The sequence below is a fragment of the Kogia breviceps genome, chromosome 6 (assembly GCF_026419965.1).
Source record: "Kogia breviceps isolate mKogBre1 chromosome 6, mKogBre1 haplotype 1, whole genome shotgun sequence".
NCBI classification, from domain to species: Eukaryota; Metazoa; Chordata; class Mammalia; order Artiodactyla; family Physeteridae; genus Kogia; species Kogia breviceps.
In genome coordinates, this window is record NC_081315.1 from 20,163,553 (window position 1) to 20,172,330 (window position 8,778).

The 8,778-nt window shown below is 40.5% G+C and overlaps 1 pseudogene; it reads right to left on the reverse strand.

The window, feature by feature from the left end:
- Window positions 1-4,897: 4,897 nt before the first annotated feature.
- Window positions 4,898-5,426, reverse strand: LOC131758832 (60S ribosome subunit biogenesis protein NIP7 homolog pseudogene; annotated as a pseudogene).
- Window positions 5,427-8,778: the final 3,352 nt, after the last annotated feature.

Here is an 8,778-nt window from a genome sequence, read left to right on the forward strand (position 1 = left end):
TACAAGCCAGGAAGAGAGGTCTCACTAGAAACCAACCCTGACAGCATCTTGATCTTGGACTCCCAGCCTCTATAACTGTGAGCAAATAAATTTCTGTTGTTTAAGCCACCCAGTCTATGGTATTTTGTTGTGGCAGCCCTAGAAGACTAAAACCCTGTCTAACAGTAACCAAAGCTAGCCTAGGATATGGAGCATCAGATCAATTACAGATACATGATCCATGGAGTAACCAGAGAAACTTCCCAATGGAAAGTAAATGTTTCCATAAACTATGGAAACAAATAACATTTGGGCAAAAGTCTTCTCTTGCAGTCAGCTTGTATATTTGTTTGATGAGGAAAGAGAAAATTCTTACCACTTCCTTGGGGAGGACGTTTTTAGAACAATTTGAAATATTTTCCAGTATAAAATTGCATAACATGCCAACTCAAAAACATCTCCAAGGACTTCCCTGGTGGTGCAGTGGTTAAGAATCTGCCTGCCAATGCAGGGGACACGGGTTCAAGCCCTGGTCCGGGAAGATCCCACATGGTACGGAGCAACTAAGCCCGTGTGCCACAACTACCGAGCCTACACTCTACAGCCCGCGAGCCACAACTACTGAGGCCCGTGCACCTAGACCCCGTGCTCTGCAACAAAGAGAAGCCACTGCAATGAGAAGCCCACACGCTGCAACGAAGAGTAGCCTCCGCTTGCCACAACTAGAGAAAGCCCGCGCGTAGCAACAAAGATCCAACACAGCCAAAAAAATAAAAATAAAAATCTCTAGTACAATAAAAAACAAAAGTGATATTCAACCAAATGCATCAGGCAGATGAAATTCAGGCACAGAAATGGAGAAGCTGGTTTAGAGTTAAAGCTAAAGTGCTATTATCTCCCAAGAGGTAGATTATATCTCCCATGTTTTTCAACTTTTGGAAAGTAGTGTACCAAGTTTCTAGGATCCTCTTCTCGGGAGTGAGACCAGCCTGGGAAGTGTTCTAACTCTATTCTGACTCCTGACTGGCAAGAACCTAGAGAGAGGGCCCCAAACCACATAGGATATCACCTTTGGTACAACTGTCAGTGGCAACGTCCTAAGCAGCAGAGCCAACAACTGTTCCTTATTACACCTTCATCATCACATGTGCCAATACTTGACCCAGGCACCCAAAGAGCTTTGGTCAAGCAACACCAATCATCTATCTGACTTTTCCTCCCTTCCAGGAGGCTGATCTTTGCTGCTTCTCCTCCTTATTCACTGATTCCATAACCTTTGTTGACTTTTTTTCTTCTTTCTCAAATATTTGTTTAACTTTCTGTTCATTTGCCTCTCTTACAGCCTCCAAAAAATTGGGTCTCCAGCCCATCTTCTCTCCCTCTTCAGATTCAGATCAAAGTCTCCAGCTGCCTCCTAAACATCTTCACTTGAATAGCCAAGTATCCAAAACAAAACTTGGTGTTACCTTACATACCAAATCTGCTCCTCTTCCCTCTTTTTCCGCCTTAGACTCATGATCTTACCATCCATCAAGTGTTCTACTGAGTTGCCAAGTGGTCTTGATTCCACCTGAAAACCCAATTGCAGAATTAACCTCTGTCCCCTCTTTTGATCTCTTCACTCAGGCGCTCACACGTTCTCATCTAGGCTAATACAATAATCTCCTAACTGGCCTTCCTGCTACTTGTCTTTTTTCCACTCTTGCAACCATCCTGCTGGGTTTATCGTCTTAAAGAACAACAAATATAATTTTGTCATGATCCTGCTTCTAAATGTTTGCTGACTCTCCCTTTCCTACAGGATTAAATCCAAATTTAACCAGAAGGGCCATTCAAGGCCTTTCCCAATATGGCCCCAACCTATTTCTCTAGCTTCAATCTCTGATATGCCTCACTACACCCTCAAATGAATTTATCTCCCAGATTGACCATGCCTTGCCTGTTTTTTATGTGTTATGCCCTCTGCGTGAAATGTCTGGCCTTCCCCTACTCCACCTCTACCCCAAGCTGGAAAACTTCTATTTTTTCATTAGAAAATAATAATAATAATAGATCAAATGTCACCTGGCTAGAAACGTTTCCCTGAGTTTCTCCGGGTCTAACCCACCCCACATTTGACTAGCCCAGACTCCTAATTCCAAGAGTCTAGGAGGCATCCTACTAGAAGTAAGCTCCTTGCAACAGACAGGAACTCTAACTGGCTGGCCACTGTATCCCCAGCATCTAACATTTTGCCCAGCATAGAATCACTGTTCAACTTATATATTTTAATGAATGAATCTCTTACCTTCAGCCTTTAGAGCACAGAGACCAAAAAAAACAGGGTTTAGACAAAGTATTGCAGGGAGGAGGAATATTAGGACAAAAGACAAATATCCAAGTCGGTCATGAAAGCAAAAAAGCTAGGCAGAGGGGTAAACCAGGTTTAAAGTCTATCAAAGTGACATCCTAGTAGGCCAGGCAAGAGAGAAGGTTCAAAGGCTCAGGTGTGGACAGAGATGGAGTAGTTATAGGTGCTAATCCAGTGTGAACACCCAGGCAGGTAGATCTTCTCCCTCTGAGATCACATGGTTGGTTCATTTACAAGTAATGTCTTATGTTGCAATTTATCTGTTCACATGCCTGAAACACCCACTAGACTGTGTGTTCTTTGAAGGCAGCCACCCTACCTTATTCATTGTTATATCTGGGCACCTAGTACCATGGCCACCACTTAGTCATGGTTTTACTATAAATTTTTGCTGCACTATAAAACCTTAGGTACAATAAATGATTGTGCAGGGCCTGAGTTTCGCTTTTGGAACCACTAATGAAGGCAGACTTGGAGATGGAAAATCCAATAGTATTATTGTGTCCTGTGAGATCATGGAAGTCACACATGACACCTGAGAAGCTTGCTTTTCTCAGCTCTATTTTTAGGGCAATGACCCTAAACTTTATGACCCAGGCCTATTTCTACCTCACTCTCAGGAAAGTTTGCACCTTTAGAAGAGCTGATTAACAGCTTAAGCTAAATAAAGTATCTAATAAAGAATTCTTGCCATGATTTAGTCAAGGTCTTCTCCGACAGGCTGACTTTGACACTTATAATCTCTATTGGCAGTCTATTGGTCTTGCCTGGTTAGACTCAGAATACAGCCAGGCCTATTTTTAAAACAGCAACTTTTAAAGGAGCAAAACAAATTATCAGCCTATTACCTTTTCCATATTCTACTTTGATACAATGCAAATATTAGCTTCTCAGATAAATATTTCACAGGATAACTCTTAGGGAGTGGCCACAAATTCTGTACCCATCATCCCATCAAGAGGTAAGCACATGTGCCCATCCCCTGGATCTCAATGGGCTTGTGACTCTGTCCACCAATAGGGTACAGAGGAGGCAATACCATATGATTTCTTTCTTTTTTTTTGGTAATTGAAAAATGCTTTATTTTTAGAGATGTCATCTTTGGAATTTAAAATAAGCAGTACATTCACTAAAGAAATTGTTTTATAATACAGGTAGTTTAAAAATTTTTTGGCTGTGATATGTTTTTTATTTAAAAATATTTTAATAATTCTAAAAAATAATTTTGGAAGGTATGGGGAAAAGATGGAGGAGCTGAATTATTTCAGGATCTCTGATTAGTGCTTTTTGTCCAGCCCAGTCAGATAAGTAAAGATTTATAAGAATATAAAAAATATATATATATAATGTATAAAACTGAATCACTTTGCTGTACACCTGAAACTAACACAGTATTGTAAATCAACTGCACTTCAATTTAAAATTTTTAATTAAACAACAAAAGATTTATAAGAGAAACTATGTTTTAGGAAATCAAGGTGATAAAAATAACATTCAGCCCAGGATTATACCATTCAAGGAAAAGAAAGATTGAGAAAACCGCTTGTAAAAGTCAAGATGATCTAATCAAATTCTATTCATATGATCCTACTCTTAGTAGCAGAAATACTTAGTATAAGCATTATAAAAATAATTCTTACCACTTATTCAACACTTATCATTTGCCAGGCACAGTGCTAGGTGCTTTAAAGTCATGATTTTTAATTTTAAAAACTATTCTTAGGAAGACGGTTAAGCTGTTTTTTTAAACAGAAGAAGGAAATGAAAATTATTAAAGTTTAATGACTCATCTAAGGCCATACAGCTGGTAGATGTGAGAACTGGAGTTTGAATCCAAGTTCTTCGTCCACACCCACAGCACCTACCATATAGAAAATCAGCAGAGTAAACTTATCTTACTATTTTATCCAAATTTCATGTGTAAAATCCAAGACATGGCCTATTACTCTGATATGGCAATATCTATCTTTCATAGTATTAATAAATAATTAAGAAAATCCATTATGTTCTTATCATGTGTTTGGAAAACAGTGTGATCACAGATAACAATAAGATATTCTTTTTCTCTGTTCCAACAGTTTAGACTGTTACTCAAAACAAGAAGCCCTCTGACTCAAATATCAAACACAGTATTCTATTTAGCCACAATCACAACGATCTGAAACTCCATTTTTGAGCCATTTCTGCATTAGCCTACATTTGTCTGTAATAGAGAGAATATTAAACTAAGAAGTCCCTGAAATGGTCACAGTGTTGACAAAATTCAACATGACGGTGGAGCCTACGCAGACAAAGGAAACAAAGCTAGGCCCTTCCACACAGCCCTAAGTCCTCGCAATGACTTTTTTTTTTTTTTTTTTTTTCCTGGTACGCGGGCCTCTCATTGTTGTGGCCTCTCGCGTTGCGGAGCACAGGCTCCGGACACGCAGGCTCAGCGGCCATGGCTCACGGGCCCCGCCGCTCCGCGGCATGTGGGATCTTCCCGGACCGGGGCACGAACCCGTGTCCCCTGCATCGGCAGGCGGATTCTCAACCACTGCGCCACCAGGGAAGCCCGATGACTTTGTTTTAAATCAATGTCTCTTTGTGCCGCACATATTCCCCAGTGCTTGCTTGATGAAATACCGCAATCACCATGGGGTCTACTTTCCTGAAGTCTTGTGTAGACTTTGCTGCCACCCCAAAGCCCAAAGGGATGTCTGCCATGGAGTACACCATGACTCCCTGGTACTGAGAAGTATTTTCAATGATTCGACCAAGTCCAGATTTCAGCACATGGTTAGCATACAAGAAGGGCTGCTCTGCTCCAGGCTTTATCCGCGCTTTATACTTGGCATAGGGTGCTAGGTAATCCAGAGCTGTGATGTTCAACCAAAACTTATGGGTCTGAGCGAATTTTCCTAAGAACGTTCCCAAAGACAGCAGCTTGTCACCGATGATACTGGCAGCCAACTTCAAGATCTTCTCACTCACGTAATACAGCCAGTCGTTGTGCAGCCTGAAACAGTAGGTGTCATCGGGCTTGTCGACCAGCAGCTGAAGATTTTGCTATCATCTCAAACATTACACGGGTCTCCTCTTCAGTCAGAGGCCGCATTTTCCCACTCGTTTGGAACACGGGATCCTTGTGCCTCAGTCACTGGAAACAGAAGGTCAGCCGCCAGCCGCTCCTTGGCAACTTCAAACCCTGCCTCTCTAGCCGCTTTCCAGTCGTTCCCCACGCTAACACTCTGTAGCCTGGAGGACCATCGGGGAAAGAAAGCCGGCCTAGTGAGAACCATAGAGACCGGAAGCGCACCCCGGATGCGTCCCATCTGAGATTCGGAGCTGGTGCACTGGGTGAGCAGGAGGGGAAGAGTTGCTGTTGCTGAGAAGATGGTGGAGAGGGCCATAATCGCGTCTCAGCTACGGCCTCAGCCACAGTGACGGCCACCACCGCTGCTCTTGGGGAGGTGGAGGATGAAGGGCTCCTGGCGTCGCTGTTCCGGGACCGCTTCCCAGAGGCCCAGTGGCGGGAGTGACCCGACGTGGGCCGCTACCTCAGGGAGTTGAGCTGCTTGGGGCTGTAACACTAGCTGGAGCACCTGGCCAAGGAGCGAGCACAGCTCGCCATCTGATTTCTAAGTTGAGGTCATAAAGAGCCGTGGAGCTTCTGTTCTGCTCATCCTTGAAACCACCTGAGACACCACAGAAGTCTGACTACCCTGAGACCGCTGTGTCGTAGCAGCACACACAGACACTCCACCAGCAATCGCAACTGAGCTGGTTCTTCAGCCATCTCCACCGAGGAGAGATGTGCAGAAGCCGTCCTAGAATTATATCTCCAGCCCTAGTCAGACAAGTCATCCACAGCCATCTGAGTCATACTAGCTGAGCTCCCAGAGCCATCTGTGTTGCACTCTTTGACGTTTCTTAACACACCTCATTTCATAATCCAGGCTGTTACAGCAACTGCTTGGTGTCCAGAAGGAAACACAGAGTCCAAGACCAGATCCGTGGAGAAAATGGAGCAGCTGAATTCAAGACCCATGGAATTTAATATGTACCAGTCGTTTTGTGAATGAATGCGCCTGTAGAAATGTGTGAAAGGATATACGCCAGGTTGGTGGCTGGGAGAGGAGGTGAGAAAAAATATTAATCGCTCATTTTGTTCTTTATCTTTATTCTATTTCACTCTCACTAAACTCATATTATTTTTGCAATTTCTGAGGAGAAGTTAAAGGGAAAATGTTATTTTTTTAAAGCCTTAGAACATGCCAACTTTCTTTTTCCTTCCTCCATACCCCCAGCCTCCCATGGTAATGTCTGTTGATCTACTTCTAGAATCCTACATACTATATAGCACATGAGTTAAATTAGAAATGTTAATAAAGGAGGTGTGAGGTCATTGGTAGAGAAAAGGAGCCATTTTGTGTGACCAAGTATGATATATACACAAGTTCAGTCAACTGAGAGCACCTCTAAAACGTAAAGTTTTGGTGCATGGTAGTAAGTGGAAATTCAGAAGGCCTCTGAGTACTTATTTTAATTATCCACCTTTCTTGGCAGTTGTATGGAAAATTGTGACATTTACAGTTTGTTAACTCATAGAAAAATACCCAGTTAACAGCAGTCTTATTAAGACTGTTAGAAATGGAAAGAAACCAAGCTCAATTTTATAACCCGAGTATAATTCCCCTTGGGGGTGGGGGGGACTAAAAAGAGAAATATTCTGTGGTAGTACTGGGCTCAATACACAATATTCCTACCATGTAATAGAATGAGTTCATTTAAGGTCAATTATCTGTAAACTCAAATTCATATTTCTGGCAGATGTCTTCCAAGGTTTAACTGGTTTATATCCAACAATTCTAAACAGCATGTCAATCATTTTTATTAGTATGAGGTACATTTCACAAGTCATTTTCCCCAGAAGGATCACTAGAAAGCTGTCAAACTTAGACATTTCACAAATGGATTTCTGAAATTGTTCTATGGGTAATTCTGCTTTGAAAATTTTCCAGGCTAAAATTGTCCAAGCCATGGTCTAGAGCATAGAACTTTGGAACTTTGTTTATTGATTTGCCCTTATCCTGGAGCAGACTCAGAATTGTTTTCTGAGAAAGATCTTCATACTGTCTACAGTCATCCCAGACCTCCTCTATGCAAAGGTAGATCAATTCCAACTCAAGACAAAGTCTAAGTTAGGCATCTTAATTTTCATCAGGTGACATTCACTTGTATGTCTTTGCTCAGTTGATTTTTAAAATACATACTTTTTGAAGTATATGAGTTTTAAAAATACATGTATTTCAATTAGTAAAACCAAATAATTATTCCAAAACATTTGTCAAATAATCAGTTGTCCATCACTGGCCAACTTTTATCAAAAGTCAAAGTGCAAGATAAGTGAAGTAAGTCAGAAAGAGAAAGACAAATACCATATGATATCACTTATATGTGGAATCTAAAATATGACACAAATGAGCCTATTTACAAAGCAGAAACAGACTCACAGACAAAGAGAACAGACTTCTGGTTGCCAAGGGGGAGGGCGGTGGGGAGGGATGGACTGGGGGTTTGGGGTTAGTAGATGCAAATTATTACATATAGAATGGATGGACAAGAGGATCCTGCTATATAGCACAGGAAACTGTATTCAACGTCATGGGATAAACCATAATGGAAAAGAATATAAAAAAGAATATATATATATATATATATGTATATATACGCACATACACACACATATATGAATAACTGAGTCTCTTTGCTCTACACCAGAAATTAACACAACATTATAAATCAGCTATACTTCAATTTTTTAAAAAGCCAAAGTGCAAGAAATAATATTCATGAAGGACTAATTAAAGGGCATAAAGTTCACCCAGCCTAATAAATAGTTTTGATATTTATCCCTGGACCAATCTAGACATTAAGAAAGCTTATTTCATAGTTTTGGTTTTTTGTACTACCTACTTACAGAGAATTGCATTTACTGCATTGTGCTTTGGCCTTAGGCTCTCAATTTACATTGAAGGATACTATAGGCAACAGCTATACAAAACTAGTTGTTTTGATCTTAAGAATATTGTTGATAATATTTCCACTCCATGACTCTATGTCCTATTCTTAAGGATGCCATGTCCTACTCTTAAGCATCCAAAATACTAAATTTGAGGAGAAAATATTCTCAAATTTCATAACCAGAAAAATATTAGCTTATTTAGTTTTATCTACATTTATTAATATTTTTGTTACTATTACTATGCTTCTATTATTATTACTATTATTGTTAAGACACTATTTCTCTTTATGTGATAATATTGTCCTTTTTAGCTTTGGCTTATCTGAAGTTTAGAACTAAGTATAAATATGTAGTTGTCTTTGAAGAGTTGTGTGGGACCTTGTGGCATATATTTATGTGTATTAACTTTTTTCTTTAGTTATATCTCAACATTCTAAATTTC